Source organism: Copadichromis virginalis, linkage group LG18 (assembly GCF_057382275.1).
Source record: "Copadichromis virginalis isolate Kocher_CV1m ecotype Utaka linkage group LG18, C_Virginalis_male_GT1.1, whole genome shotgun sequence".
Lineage (NCBI taxonomy): Eukaryota > Metazoa > Chordata > Actinopteri > Cichliformes > Cichlidae > Copadichromis > Copadichromis virginalis.
In genome coordinates this window covers 20,469,477-20,484,485 of record NC_140635.1, presented here as the reverse complement: position 1 = coordinate 20,484,485, position 15,009 = coordinate 20,469,477, and the positions used below count along the sequence as shown (strand labels likewise).

The 15,009-nt window shown below is 40.1% G+C and overlaps 1 protein-coding gene and 1 long non-coding RNA gene across 4 annotated transcripts in view; one reads left to right on the top strand and one right to left on the bottom strand.

Moving 5' to 3' along the window:
* Nucleotides 1–12,319, bottom strand: part of tnr (tenascin R (restrictin, janusin)) — a 214,896-nt gene extending 202,577 nt beyond the window's left edge. The window contains exon 1 of the mRNA XM_085438251.1: nucleotides 11,888–12,319. The gene's annotated coding sequence lies outside the window, so the exon portion shown is untranslated. The remainder of the gene's footprint in view (nucleotides 1–11,887) is intronic.
* LOC146687739 (uncharacterized) lies at nucleotides 147–3,241 on the top strand. 3 transcript variants are annotated; one of them, XR_014916484.1, is made up of 5 exons: nucleotides 147–432; nucleotides 853–916; nucleotides 1,274–1,426; nucleotides 1,791–1,881; nucleotides 2,490–3,241. It is a non-coding gene; the product is annotated as an uncharacterized LOC146687739 (long non-coding RNA). The 3 variants fall into 3 exon arrangements; XR_014916483.1 differs by having other exon boundaries at nucleotides 147–916; nucleotides 1,796–1,881; XR_014916482.1 differs by having other exon boundaries at nucleotides 147–916.
* Nucleotides 12,320–15,009: the final 2,690 nt, after the last annotated feature.

Here is a 15,009-nt window from a genome sequence, read left to right as displayed (position 1 = left end):
CCTAAGCATGAAACGGGGAGCGGAGAATGCAGAGAGACGTAGTTACACCGAGAAACACAGACGATCCGACGATGAACAGAAGCCAACACACACTATAAATACACACTAGGTAATGAGGAGATGACATGCAGGGGTGGACACACACTGAAAAAAAGGGACTGGCCATCTCTTGGATTTATGTAAGCATCTTGCATGTATTTAACACAATTGCCTCATGTTTTAAAGTTAAATGTAACTATATAGTGTAAAAACTACATGATATGCAGAAAGGGTGTATTAAATTGTTCATATCATGTTCAGGTGAAGTAAGTCAATAAGATAGCAACGTTAAATCTCGTGAAACCACGCGTGATTTCATCTCGCGGGCTTTGGATCGTGGTTTAAAAAAGGCATCCATCTCAGTCAAGTCGAGCAGCCAACTCTACGTTTTTGGTATGTCTTGATTTTTTGAATTAATATTTACCATATTTCAGACAAATGTAGTTAAACGTCTAGAGTGTCGCCATGTAACATGCTAAAAAAGAGCCGTTAGCTTATTTGCTGTTTTATCTGTTGTCAAAGAATTGGCGCTTTTTCATTTGAATTTGTCTTTGGCACAAGAGCCGTAATATCACATTAAACCTAATTACGAGGCACTCATAACATAATTTGTGTGTGAATAGATTTGCCAACTGACTCTTCAGTTACATTGTGTATTTACTGCACCGTGGTGTTAGTGAGATTTTGGACATTGAACAGCTTTAGCTAATATCATCAGCGGCATTATGCTAGCTTACATCCCTACCCCTCCTGCCCTCACCTGCTGTCCTTTTGTTTTTGTTTTTGTTTTTGTTTTTTTTGCTGCACATTGAGAGACGACCTCTATTCTGCATTTCACCAGGAGTCAGCTGATGGATTGTGGGTTCAAGGTGTTATGGTAAGAAAGTATATTCTATTTTCGTTTCTGTAACTTAATTATAATGGGTTTTTTATAATTATTAGGTGCATGCATACTCACCCTATTAATACAACTGAGAGATCCAAAATCTGCCATAGGTTTAACTTATACCTGTATGTATTGCCAGAAAGGTGATTACTGGACTCGCATTAATGCACACTTGAACTGAAATGAGGTTGTAACTTGTGGGTTGTTGGGTTGCAAATCAGAAACAAACATCTTTGGATTTTTTTAATCCCATAAGATCTGGAAACACAGTTTTTATTCAACAAAACATTACTGATTAACCAAGCACAGTGCCTGCTGTTATTTCAAAATAATTTTATGTCATTTCAGATAAAATGCAGCATTCCAGTGCATCCCAACCATGCCTTTACAGTCAAGGTTTCTGACGGAGCTGAGTTTCTCTCTGACAGTCTGCTGAAAGTGTTTGCAAAGTGATCGGGGGAACAGGGCACAAAGCTAAAGGATGTAGCTGCCATGATGACAGTAAGAACTTTAAAATTCTTTAACTACAAAGTGTATATGTATTGCATTAGGTCAGTAAAATTTTTATGCTACATCCATTGAAACAGTCAACTATTACCTGTGAGTAATGATTCCACTAAAAGGATGCCATAATTTTCGTCATGCATTTACTGGCCCACTGAGAAAAATTTATCTTTTTTTAAAAATAAATGTTCTGGAAACTATATATCCATAAAGTTGATGTCAAACAGGAACTTTTGATATTGCTTTGTAGATGCTGGTGTTGCATGTTGACTGGTTTAAAAAGTCAAGAGTTTTTGTCTGGGATCATTTTCTTCTGTGCTACTGAAAAGTTCACAAATCTCTGTTTTCTTTGTTATAATAGTCAAGGATGACATTAATGCTCGGAGTCCCTCATCAAAGTGCTCCGCATCTGTGTGAAAGACAATTGCAACATCTTGGTGCAGGAGTTCATGGTGAGTGTTTTATGAGTAGATTGTGGATTTGCAACCTTTAAAAATGCATTTAGTTATCCACTTGATCCTCATTGGACTGGTTAGGACCAGTAGTCCTCTTTAATAATTTGAAGTTCACATGAGGCCTGGTAGTGAACTCGGCCGCCGGCCCTTGAGGCCCCACCCCCACCCCTGTATTAGGGGTCACATCAGTGTGAAAAAACTTTAAATTTGTCATTCTAATGAACAAAGGAAAATCCCACCAATATTTACATTAGCTTTTGTTTGAAAAAAAAAAAAAAAAAAAAAGACCAACTGACCAACAGCTAACCAAATTGTGGGGCTGAAAGTCTAAATTCTAACATCTTCTGAGTGACATAACCTGGATTTCTGATGGGCCGGTGTCTTTCTAACAAAAACTAATGTAAAGCATTTGAAATTATTATGTTTTTCACCCTCTCTTAGAAACTCTGTTAGACCATGAATGGCAGCATGGCAGGCCACTCTTTGGCTATAGCTATTTACTATGTTGCTTGCATTGGTTTAAATTACTCTAACATTAGAACTGGTAGATTCAAAAGAGATGAGTTTAAAAAGGAATCTTAAAGAAATGTTTTGTGTTTAACCAGGACTTGACTGAGGCCACTGCACAGATTGAGAAAACCACAATGAACATCTGTCTCCAGAGATGCGCCAGGCAATGACTTTTCTGATGTTGTTCTTCAAGATCTGGATAACGTGACCTTTGCAGTAGCCATGCTGTTTGGACCTTTTTTATTCCTTCAACATGAGTTACCCATCACAACTCTGCTACACTTTTGAGGTGATTCAATGGGTGGTAATGGAGTTGGATGCAACTCAGCTCTCAAGAAAAGCTCACAACTAAGACAAAACTGCTCCTGCAACGAAGCTCACTGTTATGCATGTGAGGTGACCAGCTCTAGGTGAGAGGACATTTAAATCTCACACTTGTTCTGCTGCATTTTTGAAGCTCAATTCCAGGAACGGATCGCAGGGTTCATTTTTATATACTCTGCAACTGCCATGAGGACGAGCCGTTTTTTGTTGTTGTTTGTTTTTCCTTTTGCTCTGTACAAGTTCTCTGTCTGTTTGGCAGCATTTTTAAATTTCTCTTTGTATTTTTTCTTTCTTTTACTAGTGAAGAGATGTAGCGTGAACAGTTATACAGTCTAAATATCCCATATGGGTCGTGTGAAATGGTATTTTCAGTTTCATTCAGTTGAAGTAAAGAACGTTGAATATTTCTAAGTGTGCTGTTTTGAACCAAGATGTCACAGTATGATCAGTGCTGTAATTTTTGACAGTCACTGTATCAATGTTATTTTTGCGTCTCTTGAATAAAGTTTTTGACCTGCAAGTGCTAATTTCTTTAGTTATTGGGGTAAAATGGGTAGTGTTAATAGGAAGGTGTTTGCCAATTCAGTAACCTAATTTAATGTTAATGGAAACTAACATTACCTCAAATTGTTTAGTTATAATTGTTGTTTAACTGAATCGTGATGTCAGAGGCCTTAAATAGAATGTTTTGTATTGTTCTTTCCCAACATTTTTCAAAAGAAACAGTCTAATTTCTTTGCTGCGATTGATTCCAGAGAACACGGAAGAACTGACATTATTTAACTGTTGATTTATATAGATTCAGTAGAGGAGTAATGTCAGTTTAATTCTTTACCTACTGCAGTGAAATTAGACATGTTGTTTTGAAAGGTTACTGGTGGATGCCAGCAACCATCTTGGAAGAGAACAATACAATCTGTTATAAGGCCTCCATTTGAAAATTGTGTATTTGATACTAGAATATAATAGCAAAATGTAATTTGAAGATAACATGTAGTATTTAAGTGACCAAGTAGTATTGGGTAAAAGTTATTGAATCGTGTTGGGATAACGTGAGAAAATTGTGAAGGATTAAAATATTCCAAGAGCTCAAATTACTTCATCAAAACATGTTTAAGTCACATTTTATCAACACAAATTGCACAGGTTTATTGAACATGAATAAATTGTGTTAATTTAACTCAATGGTTTAAGTTGCTGCCAAAGCAAAACATCTGTGTGCAACAAATGTCCACCATTGAATTAAGTAAATCCAACAACATATTTTTTTCAGTGCAGCTGATACTAATGGACATGATGAGAGGCAGACCTACAAAGTAAAACCGGAAACACCCAGACTGTTTAGCAACAAAAACACAGGGACCTGAACGGAGCACAGAGGGGAGACACAGGTAGGGATAATAAACACGACAACCAACCCAAAGAATTAATACAGAATCAGAATAAACACCAAACACAAGATGAACCCAAAAAGAAACACAAAACACTGGGTCAACGACCCAGGATCATGACAGAAAGGGAGAGATAGTGAGAAAGACAGACAGTAGAGAGAGAAGAACACCAAATGTTAAGTAGCAATTGAAGTGGAAGAATTCCAGTTTGGATTCAAGCTCCTTGGCTAATGAGGATCATTAACGTGGCCTGCCCAGCTACTCCAAACGCTGGGGAGGACTGCAAGAACGAGGATAAAAATAAAACCTCTCAAGCATATCCCCACAAGATTCATAAGGCAGGCACTTGTAAAAAATATATAACACATGCTGGCTACGGAAGGTACTTCATAATGTAACACCACATGCCACAGATCCTGAAAACAGCGATACTTACCCAACAAGTGCACTCAGCTGAACTCTGAACTGTTTGGATTTAAAGCACAGTGGCAAAAGAAGCCATTTTCGCCCCGCTATTTCGCAGATTGAGGTGATAATGTCCATACAGCACTCCATGATACAATATAAATCAGAGGCTTATCAGTTCAGCTGTGTCATCCCATTTGGGAAATTTGCCTCACAGGTTCGGGACGGAAAGGCGAGGAAAAAAGGGCTCCGGTGTAAAGCTCTCATATCTTACGCACATTATTTCAAGTGGGCAGTTCACATTCCTCCACACATTTTATGATCCTATCAGCTTTGTCGTTTTCCATCTCTTCAATTGCTGTTTAACACACTGTAAAACTGAAGCCGCACACAACGCTCAAGCTCAAAAACCAATCCAAGTTCCGTCCTGCCCCGTAAATCATATGTGATATACAGTTTTTAAGCACTTCTGACCACATTTACAGCACAGTCCATTGATTGGCTACATTCCTGGGTTTAAAAATAGTTCCTCAATGGTTCCAAATAAAGGAAAGAGATGCCTTCGTACAAAATCTAACCTCTGCATACTGTTTAGAGTATGTGAAATTTGAACATCTCGCAGAAAAACCTCAAAGTTTCGGTTTCGTCGGCCCTTCGGTCTATTATTTTTTCCTTGAGAATGCTCACAGACTCTGCTGTTTGAGACTCGAGGCAGTCAAACAGACAAGTGTCTTGATAAGATTAGCATAATTGGCACATTCATCCGTTCTCTGTTAATAAAGTGCTTTGTGGTTGAGAAATCAACAGTGTAGAGATGTGATGCTCACTGTTGGATTGGTCTCCAGCGTTTACTTAAACAGCCTCAGCCTTCGTTAGTACACAGTAAAGATACGTTTTGACTACAAAATATTCCCAGATAGGGTTGTGCAGCCTTAAGCAAATCAATTAAATCTCAGCAAAATGAAATGAACAGCAGTTTGAAGATGCTTCTGGAAAACCAAGAAACTGTGCTGGCAAACCCGTTTTCATTATTGCATGATGAAAAGCACTGTCATGGAACACAGGAGTATGTGAATGTTTCTGAATCGCTGAAATAAAAGAGCTGGGTTGTTAGATTGACAAAATACATAAGCACAATTGATCGGTAACAAATGTGTTTTTTTTATCTCTTCTCTAATTGTATTCCAGTCTGCACACAACATTCATGTAGCAGCTTCTTGCAGTTTAAAAAATTTTGTTTTGTATTAATCAATTAAAAAAAACAAAACATATCCTTAGCAGGGCTTAGAACTAGATAAATACAGGCAAAGATGATCTACAACGCAGGACATAATATACCATGTCATTATTTATTTAACAAAAACTGAGCCAAAACGCAGGAGCTACTATTCGCAGCTATGGTGAAAAAACAAGTACACCTTTACTGCTTCCATGGGAATTAAGAGGGTAAGTCGCAGCCAAAAACTTGTTAATCAAATAACTGATCGTCAGCATGTGTGAAAACCTCTATAAGAGCAGATATTTGGACAGTTTGCTGGTCTGCAGCATTCGGTGGGTGTTAACACATTGACACAATCTTCTCAGGAGTGGACGTTTCAACAAATTCAACCCAAGGTCAGACCGCGTAATGCTCGGAGAAACTGCTAAAAACTAACAAGCCACATCTCAGACTCTACATTTAGCATGTTAAATATCAAAGTTCATGAGAGTACAATTAGAAAAAAGCTAAACAAGTACGCTTTGTTTGGAAGGGTTGCCAGAATCTCTCTAAAAAGAACATGGCAGCATGACGTGTGCTGAGCTGCATCTGAACAAACCCCAAGGCTTCTGGAACGATGTCCTTTGGACGGACAAGACTGAAGTGGAGATATCTGCTTATGATGCACACCACCACATGGCAAAAACACAACATGGCATATTTGTGCAGTTTGCACCAACAGTCAAGTATTGCAGTGGAGGGGTCATGATTTGAGCATTTACAGGACCTGGACACTAGAAAGTCATCGAGGCGACCATGAACTCCTGTGAATACCAAAGTATTGTAGAGTCAAATGTGAGGCCATCTGTCTAACAGCTAAAGCTTGGCCCAAACCGGGTCATGCAACAGGACAATGAACCCAAGCACAGCAGCAAATCGACAACAGAATGGCTGAAAAAGGAAAAGATGCTCCAGACCTCAATCTGGCTGAAATGCTGTAGCGAGACCTTAAGAGAGCCGCTGATAAACGAATGCCCACAAACTTCACTGAACTGAAGCAACATTGTTAAGAAGAGTGGGTGAAAACTCCTCCGCAACGTTGTGAGAGATAAAATCATAGACAAAACAACTGCTTCAACAAGTTAGTGCTGCTAAGTTTAATTCTACAAGCTACTACATCGTAAGGTGTACTTAGTATTTCACACTGCTCTTTGGTTAAGTTTTTAAATAATCATAAATAATGATGTTGTGCTATGTCATGTGTTGTCATTCATAAGAGGTTTTATTTAGCTAATTTTAGAACCTGCTAATGACCAGATGATTTTTTTTTATATCCTCACACATAAAACCTCAGAACACCAGGCAGGTGTACTTTATTTTTCACATCACTGTATTTGTAGCCAATGATTTCACCAGTTATCCTGATGAACATCACTGGTAGCATATCAGCTAATTAGCCTTGTGTAATCAAATGAAACTTTGCTCTGTGTGGTGAAATCCAATGAAGTCATTGACTGTGTTCATCCAGACAGCCTTTATGAGGGAAAAAGAAACAAACACGATTGCAATGAATCAGATTGGACTCCATATCAAAAGACTCCAGATCTGGACCAGGGCCAAAAAACTCAATACGTACTATTTAATTTAACATCATTATGCTAACTGACCTTGTTTTTAAAGGGTTTTACAAAAACAGCATATTTGCACTGCCTTCGTGAGCACTTACACTATTGTTCTCCATAAGGTTACACCACTAGAACAGAGCTGGAGGACACGGCACCCAACAGTCTGTAAACATCTATTAATACTGAAAAAAACAAAACAAATAAATAAGGGTTAACTTATAGATGTTGGAAAGGTTTATGCAATGTAAACAAAGATGTTGCATTCATTTGTCAATCTATTAAGGAGTTAATTATCATATCCATTATATTCTTGGTTATTTTCATTACAAAACTTGATAGAAATCTATCTTGCTTATCAAGTTATGCAACATTATATACAATTTATCTTATAAATAATCATAAAATTATTAATTACAGCACTTTTACAGCACTTTTACAGCCTACTTATCGGTAAGTGTCTACCTGCCGCTGATAACAGAGGGACAGATGTGAGTGTGACAGGTGCTGCAGGGAGTGGGGTAAAAATGCTGTCCTGCTGCGCTGTTCTTAAATAAAGAGGGTTGTTCAGACAAACTGTAGCCAGCTTGTCTTTCACAGCACATAGTGTCTGTAGTCTGGACAACACCACCCACCAAGAAATCAGGACTACAAAGCCCACAAGTGTCTCCGTATTGAATATTCAGCATTTTCAGTGGACTTTTTCATGCTTACGGCGCAACTGTGAAGTTGCTGTCAGCTGTGTTTTCCCAAGTAATCCGTCTAATGAGTTGTCCCATTTCTCTGCAATCAATGGCATTCTTAATGTCTTTTGTCATCGATTATTTTGCTAATATTTATCTAACAATGAAGACAACTCCCTGCTATCAACTCTGTTGGACACAACCTCGAAACTGAGCACGCGCACACAAGCACTGAGTGTGTTTGTGTGTGGTGGTGGTGCGGGGGAGACTGATGCAGACAGACAGGTACATGTCTGGCACTGGTTTAAAGCAGAGGCTGGGTGGACTATTATGTACAAGCGCATCAAAAAAATTTCATTAGAACGAAATGGGAAATCAGGAATAATAATAAATCATAATAATGGGCAGACCTCCTGCCTGTATAAACATGTATTAGGAGATGTGGATGCCCCATAACAACATGGCAGCTGCACAATATTCAACCATGAGGTAATGAAGCTGACAAAATGCGGTGCAATGTTTGAGTGGTAAAATTAAAAACTGACGTAGCTAGTACTGAGTGGGCCCTCCTTTTGCCTTCAGAACCGCCTTAATTTTTCATGCCACTGATGACTGACACACTGATTCAGAGATTTTGGTTCATGTTGACCTGACAGCATCACACAGTTGCGTCAGATTTGTAGGCTGCATGTTCAGAGATGCTCTTCTGCAAACTGTTTTTGCGATGAGTGACTCTGAAAAGCAGTCTCTGACCTATGACCTCTGGCATTAGCAAGACATTTTCATCCAGAGAACTGATCAGCAGTTTCTGAAATATTCCATCCATCCATCCATCCATCCATTCGCTTCCGCTTATCCTTTTCAGGGTCGCGGGGGGCGCTGGAGCCTATCCCAGCTGTCATAGGGCGAGAGGCGGGGTACACTCTGGACAGGTCGCCAGTCTGTCGCAGGGCTAACACATAGGGACAGACAACCATTCACACTCACATTCACTCGCACATTCACACCTAGTGGCAATTTGGATTATTCAATTAACCTATCCCCACAAGCTGCATGTCTTTGGACGGTGGGAGGAAGCCGGAGTACCCGGAGAGAACCCACGCAAACACGGGGAGAACATGCAAACTCCACACAGAAAGACCCCGGCCTGATGGTGGAATTGAACTCAGGACCTTCTTGCTGTGCGGCAACAGTGCTAACCACCGATGGATGGATGGATGGATGGATGGAGAACTGATCAGCAGTTTCTGAAATATTCACACCAATCAAATCTAGCACATCAATGTACAGAATAATTCTGGCATGACAATTTGGTACGAGATCCACATCCCTCAACTGCATGCGTCGGTTTATTTGGGTGTCACTTAGCCAAAATCATCCCATGAGGTTAATGGTAAGTGAAGAAAAGCAAAAGAAAGGAAGAATTGTAGTCTTCTGCTGACTCCTCCACCTTGGAAACATAAATCAGAGCCCTCCATTCGGGATTCATCACACAGACTTAGATGATAGTGCAGGAGGCCACTGAGGTGATTCCTTGAATGATGAACCACGGGTGAAAGGAAAGGAAATTCTTTATTTCCACAGAGATTTCTCTTAAGCTTTTAAATACTGCACGCTGTACAAAGTGTGTGATGTAAAAATAGTCATGCAAACGTGCAAAACTTGACAATGAGAAGAACTGTGTTCATGTTAAGGTGCTTGTTTCTAAACCACAATAACACTAATCTAATTACCAAACAAGAAGAGAAACTACTTACGCGAATGATGTAGGCGCTTGAACTCCAACTAACAGAAGAACAAATGGTTAAAGATTTGTGTCCCCGTTGTGCGGTTTCTTTCCTGCTACTGTGTTTAAATCTGTGTGGCTTCTGATGGATGATTCACCCGATAATGAGAGCTGGATATGTGCACATTTAACTGTCTTCCTAATGATAAGTAATGACGGTAGCTTAGCTAACACAATTAACGCTGGCGCAGAGGAAAATAAAATTCTCCCAGAATGAAGTATTATGTAAATTATTAATTAGCACACAGACAATTGCAATCTTGTTCGGCTGCCCATTGGCACTCGAATAAATGTGAATGATCTGGAAACAGAGAAAGGAAGATTGTGAACATAATCCCAACACAGGGAACGTGAGAGAAAAATTTAACAAATACCACCTGCTTCTTAAGCAATTTATGGAAACAATTTGCATTTGAAATTGGACCTCTAGACACGGAAACAGACTCTCGGCAAATGCAAAAAAAACCAAATGTGGAAACCATTTGTGCACTTCTGCACATTTGTACTTCAGCTATTGCGTCTCCATTAATCTGGCAGATATAACTCTAGCTGTAATGAGTGCCCTAGTGAAATCCTCTAAATCCACTGTTATAGATTGCAAAAGTCCAAAGAGAAGAGGGTGGGAGAGAGAGGGAGAGAGAAAGTGATCTCTCAGATTTGGTGTCTCAGCTTAATGACACTGGACCCACATGGGAGAGAAGGAAAGCAAAGCTCAGTGCGAGAAATGATGAATCCAAAGACAGATAACCTCCAGCCTCGCCATTCGCAGCCTACACACACAGAAAAAAAAAGAAAACCTCAGAAATGAACTGCTCAGCTTTTGTGTCGACAAGAAAACCTAACCAGCACATTTCTCTCCACCTTCTTCTAACTGCACCTGCCTTTCTTTTTTTCTGTCACTCTCTTGTCAAGTTCCGTACAATATCGTGTCAATTGAACCGCCCAACCTCTCCTCCCGTTCCGACCGTGGACAATATGTCTGGACGACTTTGACAAATTAAACCGACTCAATATATGGCAATAACCTTCACCGTATAGCAGTGAGGGAGAGGCGGAATGGGAACGGGAGAGGAACGGGGACTCAAAGCGGAACGGAGACGCTGGCAGATAGATGACGGGATAGATCGAGCATGGCGTGGTATTTACAAGGCAGGTATAACATGAGAACGCAGAGAGAGGTGGTGCATATATAGACCAATTTTCTAAATGTCACCATGTCTAATAATAAGTCAGTGCAGCTTGAAGTCACTGAATTATCTGAACTGGAAAGACAGTTAATTAACCTAAGAAGGCAGCAGTCCACAAGAAGGCACAGTGCTACAGGCATATGACAGGCTTGGGAAAACAGGATTTACCTCACCAAGTTTTAAAAATATTGCAATATGATTACAGCACAGCTCAAATTTATTAGATGTCTTTTTTTATTTTTTAGATTAACCCTTATTCATGTTAATTAAGTTTGTTTGTTGTTTGAAAGTAATTTCCTAAAAGATCATCAAGAAATTACACCAAAAAAATCTGCTTTTTGGGGGGGGGGCTTTCTTTTTCCATAACTGACGTGATAAATGAACAAACCGGCAGCTTTTCCTGACAGACGTGACAAATTACACTGAACGGCATCAGGCTCTCTAATTAATTTTCTCAAAGCAAGCTTTTATAATAACCCGTATTAAACGGCTCACGTGGCTGCTATTCAGGCGCACACCTTTGCCTGGTAGGATAAACGGATTCAACAGCACACCGAGATGCACTTCGACTACACACGCACGCATTCATGCAACGCACAAACCGGCGAGAGGGGGGTCGTTAAGAACCTATTGTAGTCTTCCTCTCTGCTCTGCGTGATAACGGCTTGATTGATAATGAGGTTCCAGAGCTAATCACCTGCCTAGAAGACTGTAAGTCACATGCTCTGGCAAGTGATGCACTTTGCTAAAATAGAGGGGGGTAAAAGAAACAGGACAGCAGAAACTCTGTGCATTGGTGAAGATATAGGACTGACACACACACACACACACTTGTCACAAGCACAATGTACCTGCAGAACATGTACTGCCACTCCACACAAGCACAAGTTAACTCACCCTTGCTCTGAGTGACAAGCCGAAAGCTTTCAAATTGGCCCTGGGTAATCTTCTCCCCTCTTGCTCTCTTCACTCTCTCCGTCCCTTTGGCTACTCTCTCGCTCCCTCTCTGGTAGTGCACGGATGTCCTGCGGGCGGCTCACCCCCTCTGTGTGGCTCGGCGTAAGTGCATCGATCTCTCAGCCAAGTGGTACGCGGGTCCCGCTGTTTCCACGAGACTCAGATGTGCTCGCTCCTCTCCACTGCTCACTCTGCTTCACACAGCTGCAGAGGGAAATATGAGGACGGGCAACGTGGTACTCCTCTCTCTCCCTCTCTCTCTTTAGTAAGCTAAGACTCTCTCTCTCTCAGGTTGTCAGTTGCTGCGATGCTCACCCCCGCTATCTCCTCACTCTGTCACTCTTTCTTGCTGAGCTGAACTGCATGCTACCACCATCTCTCTCTTTTTTTTTTTACTGTTTCTCCACTGACTCCTGTGCCTCTCTCTCTCTTACTATTGATCCTTGTATCTGTGTCTTAGCTAGTGCAGCCTCTAGTGGCTGACTTCTCTTTATGCTGCTCAGAAAGTCAGAATTATTTATTTTATTTAATTAATTCTTTTTTTTACTCAAAGAGAAATTGAAGCTGAATAATAAATAAATAAAGCAGAATGGGGAACAAAGTGAAATGTCACAATTCAGCTGATATGGGTTTCAGCTAAAGGTTATTTTCATTATTTTTTCAATGAATCAATTGCTTCATTTCTAAATGCGAGCAAATGCTTAAAAGACATTTCGCCAAAGCTCAAGGTGAAGGTCATCCTGTCCAGTCAATAGCTACCAACACAATGATGGCAAGCTTACAGCAATGGAAAAGTAGAAAATTTTAACATTGAAAAAAGTTAAAACATAAAATTATATATATAGAGAGAGAGAACTAAAAAAAATTACAATCAATTGCAATTAATTAAAAGTTAACATTTTTGCCAAATTTTTGTTAAACAGTGCAGGCTTTCTATGAATAAAAGATGAAAATACATCTTAGCATACATTCTTATAAAACAAAAAACGGTTTTATCATGTGTGATTGTAAGTTTCACTCACTAAAAATGAAGAAGAAAACTATTTGATGACCAGAAGCACGGGACAGGCAATGGCGTGTCCAGCGGGGTGGCCTGGGGGGGCACAGGCCACCCCCCCAACCAGACTGGCCACCCCAGGTGCCACCCCAAAGGCAAAACAATAAAATTCAATCAAATATCAAATGTCCGATTATGTTTTCACGGTGACGCTCAGATATCCGAGTGTAAATGAATGCAGCATCGCTTCTGCGCTATGTGCATCACGTTAGCAAAGGTAGGAGAGCCAAGCACGAAAGACGTCACTGCAGGAAACAATTTTTCGGTGAAAGAAAATGAGGACAGAATAAATGTCCCGGTAAGTAATATCAAGTTTGTTGAGTTTAGTAAACTTCGGTGAAATTAGAATACCAAGGAAAGAATAACACTTAAAGAATTATTGCAGCCGTGGAATATTTCAGACAGTATGCTACTGAGGGCAGCTAACATAAGAGTTATGAGTTATAAGATGTAATCTAAGTCGTAACATTGCTGTATGGAGCTGCAGATTTGGTTGCAGGTTAACATAGCTGGACTGGCCATCGGGCTTATTTGACTTATTTTTTATTTTTTTTGTAATGGCATGAACAATGAGAGGTGGTGGATTGGCCAGATGCAGGTCGATGTGTAGAAATAACTCCGTTGTTTGGTGGTGGCTATGGCGGGGCTTCCACAGAGGCAGCAGGTGGATGAGGGAAGGGGAGGCAGGAGGAGAGCCCCGAGGCAGCCGCCAGTCCGAGTGTCAGGTGAACTGAACTTCAGGTAAGAAGTTATGACCTGCAGTCTATCTGGGTCAGATATGAACTAAGTTTAGGTGGAGTTTATTTTCGTTGTGCTGACTTTTTACTGTCAGTTGCAATAACTCATACTGCGTTCTAGCCAGCTTGGAGTTTTTATACAGCTGTTCGGTTGCTATGATGTTACTGATAGTGAACTTTATTTTATTCATAAGGTTAGTTAGTAGAGTTGCCAACGGCTCCTTAAAAAAATGGAATGGTCCCTCAATCAGAGAAAATATTACACGTTTTGTATTGAGCTGAGAAGAGACGCAGTTTGTCCCGAACTTCAGCTAGAATGGAAAAAGACACAAAGCTGGATTTATTCTGTCTTTACGCTGCACAGCTGCCTCTTCTCTCATCCTGCCTCTCCTGTTGCTACTTCAATCATGAAACTGATCGATGATCAGCTGATCGGCTTTTCTCTCTTGTTTGTTTATCGCCCACTTTGCGCCAGAAAGACGAAACCAGCAGATGTTGCGCTAAACAACAGCAGCACGTTTAAGTTTGATCGGCTGTTGTTAGAATTTATTTAATATTAATTTCTAGTATCAGCTGATGTTTGCTGGAGCCACAGCTGTAAAGCTGCTGGTCATGATGTCGGTTTGGATATCTGGTGAGAGGGAAACGTGAAGACCACCCACCAGGATCCTTTTTTATGTAGCTGACAGCTGGTAACTGTGCAGGGGCGGGTCTAGCAAAGTTTTGCCAGGGGGCCAGGTAGGGCATTAACAGGGAAAGGAGGCACAAAGAAATACTTTTCTTTCTTATTCTCATTTAAAATATCTAGCTTTTATTAAATAATTATCTAAATCTTACAACCAAAGTTTTTATCTGACGTAAAATGTATAGAAATCATACATATACCAACAAGACTGTACATCACTGTCACAGCAACATTTGTTTTCATTCAAAGGGTTTATGGCTTTAATACCTGGTGGGTCGGTCTGTAGTCAAAATGCCCGATTTTCTGTCCCAGTCCAGCCCTGCAGGTTATACTGGCAGTGTCACCATGCCAGCTGAATGTATTTCATCATCAGCCAGTGTTGTTCTTTATCAATATTACCAAAGTTTACCATAAGGCAGCATAGAAAGTATTTACTTGCTTTCAGGTTTTATTCAAATATTAGTCTTTTCAGTTGTTTCTCCACTTTTTTCCTGTTTCAAAATCAAACACCAGTTTGTGAGAAGATTATCTTCTTTTTTTAACAGGCAGAGAAAGTTTTACATTGGAACTGGCTAATTTGTCA